This window comes from Artibeus jamaicensis, unplaced genomic scaffold, assembly GCF_021234435.1.
Source record: "Artibeus jamaicensis isolate MK-2021 breed Jamaican fruit bat unplaced genomic scaffold, CSHL_Jam_final scaffold_916, whole genome shotgun sequence".
Classification (NCBI taxonomy): Eukaryota; Metazoa; Chordata; class Mammalia; order Chiroptera; family Phyllostomidae; genus Artibeus; species Artibeus jamaicensis.
The window spans coordinates 9,629,401-9,637,705 of record NW_026522059.1 but is presented as its reverse complement, the minus strand read 5'-3'; the positions used below and the strand labels follow the sequence as shown (position 1 = coordinate 9,637,705).

General features: G+C 48.5%; 1 pseudogene; it reads left to right on the top strand.

The window, feature by feature from the left end:
* The first annotated feature begins 1,374 nt into the window (after positions 1-1,374).
* LOC119064666 (synaptonemal complex protein 3-like) lies at positions 1,375-1,998 on the top strand (annotated as a pseudogene).
* The last annotated feature ends 6,307 nt before the right edge of the window (positions 1,999-8,305 follow it).

Sequence of the window (8,305 nt, the reverse complement as noted above, 5' to 3'; positions counted from 1 at the left end):
CCCTGGGCTCCCGGAACCGGTACACGTTGCAGCCTCTGTCACGTTGTGTCACAATTATTTGTGGGCTCCAGACGGAGAAGTCCCTGAGGGCAGAGGCCTTGTCATTGTACCTCTTGCCCCAGCTCCTGACTCTAGGGACTCAGGACCCCCCGAGTGGCTGAGCACCACAGGTCAGCTTGTCTGGCACTGGTCATGGTCAGGAGGGTCCTGAGGAATTAGGGGCTGGCGGAGCACCAGGGGCCACTGACTATCACGCTCCAGGGCTCCGATCTGCTTGGCAATAACCCTATTTCACATTTCCCAGAGATTGTTCTCGTAACACATGGGCAGCATGCCCAAGCCAGGCCATGACTAGTTCCTAAAACAAGTCCAAGCTTTCCTTTTGGGACAATTCCATCAGTGGGACAGATGAGCGTGCTCCTCCGACCGCTGTGGTTTTCCACGATGCCGGTTGTTGGGCCGTTTCTCACTTGGTTCCTCGTGCCCCTAGCAGCAGCCCTACTGTGCTCGGCTGGGCTTCTGGCTGCTGAGGAGACGAGCTGTGTCTTCCCAGATCTTGGGGTGGAAGGGAGCTACATCCACACCCCCCACCCACAGCTGCCTGTGCACGGCGGGGATGGAAACTGGCTCTGAATCCAACAGATCTCAGTGCAGATTGGAAAGGGCCTGTCGGGGGAGGGAGGGTTGTGTCACTGCTGGTGTGTGGAAGACAGCCAGGCTGTAAACGAGACTGCAGGCTTCCTGTCCTCCTTGCTTTCCACTCCGATGGAAGGCGGAGCCGCTTTCCAATGCTGGCTGCACAGAGCCTGGGCACTCTCTGCCCTGGATGGACTGAGTTTCATCAGCGGAAGGTCATGAAAGCAAACTGTAGGATGGCCAGACAGCAGGAGGCATGGTGACTTGTGAAGAATTCACAGTCCCAGACAGTCCCTGTTCTCAGGATGGTGCATTTGGACCCTCGAAGTGCTACTCAACACAACCAGGGCATGAACGTGATTTCTGGCCTGTGCATTTAGAAATCAGTTTCCACCTGAGTCATCCCAACCACCCCCCCACCTGCCCATGACCCTTAGGGAGCCTGAGATTGGAACCTTGGGAGTCCTTTCTGCTCAGTCTTTGACCAGGGGACCCATAAGGGTCTCTCTATGATGTGTATCTCTAAAGTGGGGCACACCAGAAAGGAAGCACTCAGTCAGCTGGGAAGCAGAATAGAAGGGGGTACGAAGAGCACAGGCTTCAGTGAGCACTGGTTCAGTGAGCTTGGGCTAATCATGTCATTTTAGTTTTTTTTTTTCTTTTAAAATTCATTTGACAACCATTGAGAGGAGCATAGCAGATACCTCAGTCAGGAAACATCTAAACAATCGAAAATATATGGGGAATTCTGGGAAGACATCCGTGGAGGATCAGGTTGTAAGAGCCTATGACTGAGAAAGAAGGTGAAAAAGATCTGAGTGGTTCAGAGGAGGATATTGATGCAAAGACTCTAGTAACTGATAAGCTTGGGAAGAAGGGACTTCTGCAGGAGGAGTTGAAGATATGGGGAGTGAAGTGTAGAATATGCTGGAAAAATTTGGAGCTGACACTAACAACACTCTTCTAGCAGAGGGGAAAAGACGAGCCAGGTACACCAAGGCTTCTTTCAAAAACAGTAACCAGAAAATTGAACATATTTGGAAGACCCAACCAGATCAAAGGCAGAAGCTTAACCAAGAATATTCTCAGAGCAGTTTCTGACTGTGTTTCAGGAGTGGGAGGGAGACGTGCAGAAAGCTGAGGAACAAGAAGAAAAACCAGCTATTTTGTTCTGACAGCAGCAAAAGGCTTTTCAACAATCCAGAGTTCTTCAGAGTCAGACCAAAGGCAATTAAATAGTTGTATGGGCAGTTCACAAAGAGTATGGGGGACTTGGTGAAGAATCAGGATACTCTACTTACCAGTGCTCCAAATGAGCTTAAAAAAAGAGAGATGGCCATGCTACAAAAAGAATTATGGTAGGCACTCGGCAGCAAGAGATGGCACGTGTTCCAAAGTCTCTTCAATGTGTATTAATCCGATGACTCTTTGAAGGAAGAACTTGAACCTAAGTAATACGATACAATTATAACATCAGCTAAGAGGCATGTCTTTAGAGTGGTTTTAAATATTCTAGTTTAAAATATTGCATCATGCTAATCATTAGCTTGAGTGTGAGCCTCCTCTTTCTGTTAACCTGCAAATAAAATCTAAACAGTTACGAGAGTAGCAGCAATTCCTAAATTGTAGGTGCCAAACTGTCTGCTTTTTAATAGTAACAGTGAGTTTTTCTAACACTTGGCAATTAACTGAACAATAAACATAAGTTAATTAAAAAACCTGAAGATTAACATTTAAATACTTGCAATGAACTATTTTATGTGCTTGACTAATATTAATTCATTTAACTTCTCCAATATTCTATGGCGTAGGTATAACTTTGAAGCCCATTTTGTGGATAAGGAAAGTCAAGGACAGCAGTGTTAGGTCATGTCCCAAGGTCACACAGCTGATCCGTGGTGGCGTAACTCTGAGCTCTCCGGGATCTCAGAGCCACCGGCTGTGAAATGACCATAACACGTGTCACTTGGCCCATGCCAGGAATGAGTCCCCCAGAGCTTCACTTGTGCCTTCGCCATTACTGAATGAAATCTCCTCAAAATGCAGCTGATGAGGGCTTGGCTCTTTTCTCTGCTGGTTGATTACGAGCAGCATCGAGCAGCAGAGCTCCTGGTGGGCAGGAGGCGCTTCAGAGAGGTGGAGTGACTGGATGAATTCACCCGATCACTCTGCGTTGTGACGGGAGGGACCCGGCTTGTTCCCAGAGCTTCCTGAAGGCACAGACCGTGTCTTACTTATCTCGGGATCTCTCTTCCTGGTGCAGCCAGGTGCCCGCCCGCTCTCAGTGAATGAAGCCACGTTACTGCCCTTTGCCTGAGGTCGGAAGCTGCCAGTTAGTCAGGAAGCCACACACCTACATGCCACAATCCCGTGGACACTGACACCTTTGAGCTATGCAATAATCTTTTGCGGAAAGAAAAGATAAAGCGGGAGAGATGGGCTTCTTTCGATGACTGGGTAACAAATCACTCCAAAGTGTTTGGCTTACAACCACAGTTATTATTTCTCCCAGTAGGTGGGCCGTTTTCTGCCCCATGCGGTGTGGCTGAGGTTAGTCGCATAGCTGCAGCCACCTGGCACCTCACTGGGGCTGGACCATCTGAGGCGGCTTCTCATCCTTGGGCCCTCTCTTTCACGTGGTTTGTCATCACTCATGTAGCGATGCTCTTTGAGCCTGAGCGTCACTACGGCCCGGCAGCTGGCTTCCAAGAAGCAGGAGATAAAGCTCTCCAAACTCTGAAGGCCAGGTTCAGGGGTCCTAGGACATTATTTCTACTGCATTTCGTTGTGCAAAGCAAGGCAGGAGGCCAAACCGGATTCGAGGGGAAGGAAAATAGACTCCGCCTTTTGCTGTGAGGAGGAGGATACATGGACGGAGATGGGAGAAACTGCTGGTGGGCGAACTAGAGACTCCGCCACAGGTGAGGCCCAGGAGAGGTGGCAGGAGCTCTGAGTTAGCCTCATGCAGACAAGAAGCTGTTAAGGGATAGGCTGTGATTAGCCTGCCAGAAAGCAACAAACCGGTCTTTTTCTGAAGTGGGAGCCTGGGGTATGAGAACTTTCCACCCTGACCTTAGACGTCCGAGATGACCAGGCTCTTGGAAAATCCTGAGGTTTTTCTTCTCCTCTTCCAGGTGATGGAACAGGTAGAAAGAGAAGAGATGCGACCATGACACGCAGGTCAGTGGCAGGACGAGGGCTACTTTGTCAAGTGGTTGAGAATGTGGGGTTCAAATGTTGGTTCTGCCACCAAAAAACTAGATGAGTTATGTAATCTTGCTTGACCTCTGCCTCTTCATTTATTCAATGCTACTAGTAATGCCTACCTTCTAGGGCAGAGGTGGTAGTGGTGAAGAGCAGGAGTTTCGGGGCCAGATTGCCTGAGTCCAAATCCTGGTTCTTCCTTTTATCACCTATTATTACCTAGGGAGAAACACTTAATTGCCCTGTGCCTCAGATTCCCCTTCTGTAAATAGGGAATAATAATCATCCTTACTGTTTAGAGTTGTTGTGAGGGTCCAATGAGTTTAAACATGTAGAAGCATCCAGAACGATGTCTGGGACATGATTTGCAATCAATGGATATTGCCTATAATTACTAAAGTGTGTCCTCGAAAATGTAAATGAGATAACGTTTGCACACGCCTAGCATATATGCCTTGCCCATAGAAAGCGAAAGCTATTGTTAGTGGGAAGGTAAGCCCTTTAGTTCATGTTCCTGCCCTGCCATGCTCATCCCTGGGGAAGTTTGGAACAAGCCACCCCAGTTTTTCTCTTTAATTGTTCTGCAAGCAAGGAGTGTCTCACCCGTTTGTTAGAGTTTGCCGGTCACTGTGCTGCTGGTTACTGGTGGGCAGGGAGCCTGCACCTCTTTAACAGAAACAGCTCTGGCCTCCTCCTCTCCGGCCACATACTCGCTCCAGCTTCTCTGCGGGAAGCCCACTGCAGAGGACTCCTGCCACCGGCAGGGGCATGCCACCTCTCCCTCCTTCTCTGTCCCAGCCTCGCCTCTCTCTAGGGATAAATTCCAGATACACCTGGGATTCAGTCCCTCCTTCGACCATTACTGGTCCGTCATTACTGTATCTCAGGGTCTTCATCTGTGTACTGGGAATAACAGCACCTACCTTGTAAGCTTTATTGGAGGAATTAAATGCCGTGATACATGTGAGATAGTGCCTGGCGCACAGCAAGTGGTCAACAGAAGTTAGTGGATTATAGTTGTTGTTATTCTTACATACCTTCCAAAGCCCAGCTAAAATGCTCCTTCCTCCAGGAAGCCTTCCTGAGCTTCTCCAGATGAAAGTTAGCATGTTCTTCCCCTTGGCTTCCTTCTCACCCTTTCTCTAGTTTTTTCTGATACCATGTTTTTTTCTACTTGAATTAGAATAATTGAGAAACGAGTCTTCTCCTTCATGGTAAACTCAGAAATGAGCTTTTGTGCTGGAATCAGCCCTTGTGCTCTGCTGGCCTGCCCCAGGTCTGGGCACAGAGCAGGTACTTACGCAGCATTCAGGGGAAGTATCCATACAATCATTTGCAATATATCTCTATCTCTATCTCTATCTCTATCTCTATCTCTATCTCTATCTCTATCTCTATCTCTATCTCTATCTCTATCTCTATCTCTATCTCTATATCATCTCTCACGTACCATGTGCTACACTGAATTCCAGGAGTTAAAATGAATCCACTTCTTCCTTATCTTCCCAGGTAACAGCCCCTCCTTTGGCCCACCCAGCTACCCCTTCACATTCTGTTACCTTTTTCAGTTGGACTTCCCTTGTAGCAAACTCTTGGGGGTGGGGCGGGGACAGACTGTGCCTCTTTCTGGGGCAGGAAGGGGAGCCAGAGTGGCTCAGAGTCCTGCAGCCCTGGGCTCCTCAGCTCTCTGACTGCATTTTCCTCCTCTGTATGAGGCATCTCATGCCACGTTGCTCTCGGTGTCTTTGGGATGAAACAGGATCTTATGTGTCGACGTGCCTGGCAGACAGGAGGCCCTTCCCAAATATAATTACTGTTTTCTGCTTATGCCTAAGAACAGCTCTGTGGCTTTGAAATGTACCGCAAACACCACAGGTATCTTAACGGGAGGTGCCCTGCCGGAAGTTTGACTTGGGCTTTTGTTCCCATTGTTAGTGAGGAAGTCACCGCTGACGTCAGGGGACAGGCACCAAGGCCAGCCTCCCTGAGAAGGGCAGGTGTGCAGCAAGAAGCCCTCACGTGTTTGCGGGAAGGGTATAAAAATGTTACTCTTTGTGGTTGCTTCAAAGAAAGAAGGTGCTCCATGCGGCGGTCAGCGGGCAGGGAGAATCGGTTTTCAGGTGGCATCCCTGCTGTGTCCTGCATGCTGGGCAGCAGCGGAGTATGAGGAAGTGAACTGAGAAAATGATCCCTTAAGAACTCTACCCTGGGACCTGGCTGTGGGTCAGGGACTCGGCTTGGCGTTTGTATGAATCGGAGCAATTTTATAGGTGCAGTTTGAAAAAACTTTCTTGAATTGATTGGGGTGACATTGGTCAATAAACTTACCTAGTTTATTGGAAGTCTCGGGTGTGTGGCTCTATAACGCATCTTCATATATGGTGCTGTGTGCTCAGCACCCCAAGTGAAGCCTGGTTTCCTCACTCTTTACCCCGTTTTCCCCTCCTCCCACCCCCTTTCCCTTGGTTAATCACCGCACCCTTGTGTCTATGAGGTTTTTCTTTTTTGCTTAATCCCCTCCCCGTTTCACCTGACGCCCCTCCCCCCTGGCAGCCCTCGGTCTTGTCTCCGAGCACAGGGGCTGCACAGTGGTGCTGTGTGGTCATGAGAATTCATGGCAGAGAGCAGCCTCGCCAACGGCAGACTCAGCAGACCCCAGTTCCTCGTGCCCGGTGCGTCCGAGGACTCGCTTTGTTTTCACTTGGCCTGTCCCCAGGGCTTTGGGACAATTTGCTGGGAAGCAATGAAACCTCCGGGGAGATGCTGGGCTTTCTGCTTTTCCTGTAGTTGTGGGCTCAAGAGATTCACTGGAAAAAATAAGTGGAATGTGACCAAAGCTCAACTCAGAGCTTTGTTCTCTGAGTGGAGGGGGCAGCTCATACCAATTGTATTAATTACCCCAGAGGGCGTTGGTCGTAATGAACTTTTGTTTTTAGGATTACGGGAGGAACAGTCCTTGGGGGAGCAGGGGATAGCCGACCTGCTGGGCGTGGAGCTGCTGAGGAAGGTGTGTGTGGGATCCAACCAGAAGCTGGGGATCCAGGTTAGCCTGGGCCACAGTGTCTGTCGAAGGCAGTAGTAGTGAAAACAGGTTACTTCTGGAGGGTGAAAGGCCTCGGGTGCCTGTCTGAGGTGTCTGGAGCAGCTCCTGGAACGTCTGGAGGAGCGAGTCTACCTGGCTGTGACTGTGAGGGGCTGGGCAGGAGGACGGTGTTCAAGACGGCCGTCCACCTTGGCCCTCACACTCCTCATCCACCGGCCGTTCTCAGAAAACAGCCAACGCGGCAGCTCCCAGTGGCCGGGATTGCAACACCACATGTGTTTGTTCCCCGTGTTTGTGAAATACCTCAGAGGCACCGTTCCAGTCCCACCTGACTCGTTTTCTGATTGCCACACAGCCTTGGCTCCATCTGCCAGCGCTCCGCCGGGCCTGACTGGTCTGAGATCTCGAGGTGTTTGTGCATTCAGAGTTTAAGAGACCTCATTTCCATCTGCCTGAGTGGGGAGATTTTCACCTTCCTGAAGCTTCTGAAGATCACCTTGTTGGACTTGGAGGCAACTCTGGTGTCCTGGAGTGACCCTGGGCCAGTGGCTTGACCTCTCCAAGCTCTCATTCCTTCAACTGCATAATGAGGGTAATAATTCCTATCTTGCAACTTTGCAACCCACAAGGAGACTGCTGGATGGAAGGTCAGGCCACCAGCTCACTCGCTACGCTTTCTGCCCCAAAGGTTACTGAAAGAAAAGTTGACCTCAAATTTCTGAGTCATTAAAATTCAATCTTGGGTTGGCTAGGATGGAAGGAAAAGACAGAAAACGATACTTGAACTACAATTAAATGAAAAAGAAAAAAATTTAATCTTGCATTTAATTCTTGCAAATGAATTACTATCAACATTTGACTGAGAGCAGGAAGAAGAGGCCTGGCTAATAAATAACAGAACGGGAGCCCAAAAGCCCTTGGAAATTGGCTCGAGAATTGGTCCATAGCACCCACTCAGCCCTAGGAAGGAGACTGCAAGAGACATCATTCCCTTCACTGACTTCCTTCTACCAAAGGAAAAAAAAACCTAACCCTGAAATTGGGAAGAGGAAGAACTAACAATTATTGGGCTTCTATTATGTGTCTATCACCTAGAGACTAAGAGAGTTTGCATATAGTTTTTCATTCTGTCATCTCCTCAAACCTAAGAAGTAGGCAGGATTTTCTCCAAATAACAATCATCCACTTCATAAGTATTTATTAAGTGATTATTACATGCTAAGCATTGGTCTAGGACGGGGATTTTCAACCTTTTTTATCTCATGGCACACATAAACTGATTACAACATTTCTGTGGCATACTAAAAAATATATTTTTCTCAATCTGACAAAAAATAGGTATAATTTTGATTCATTCACACCAGATGGTTATTGTTGTGTTGGCTATTGTCATTTTTTAATTTGAGAACCTAAGGGAAAAGA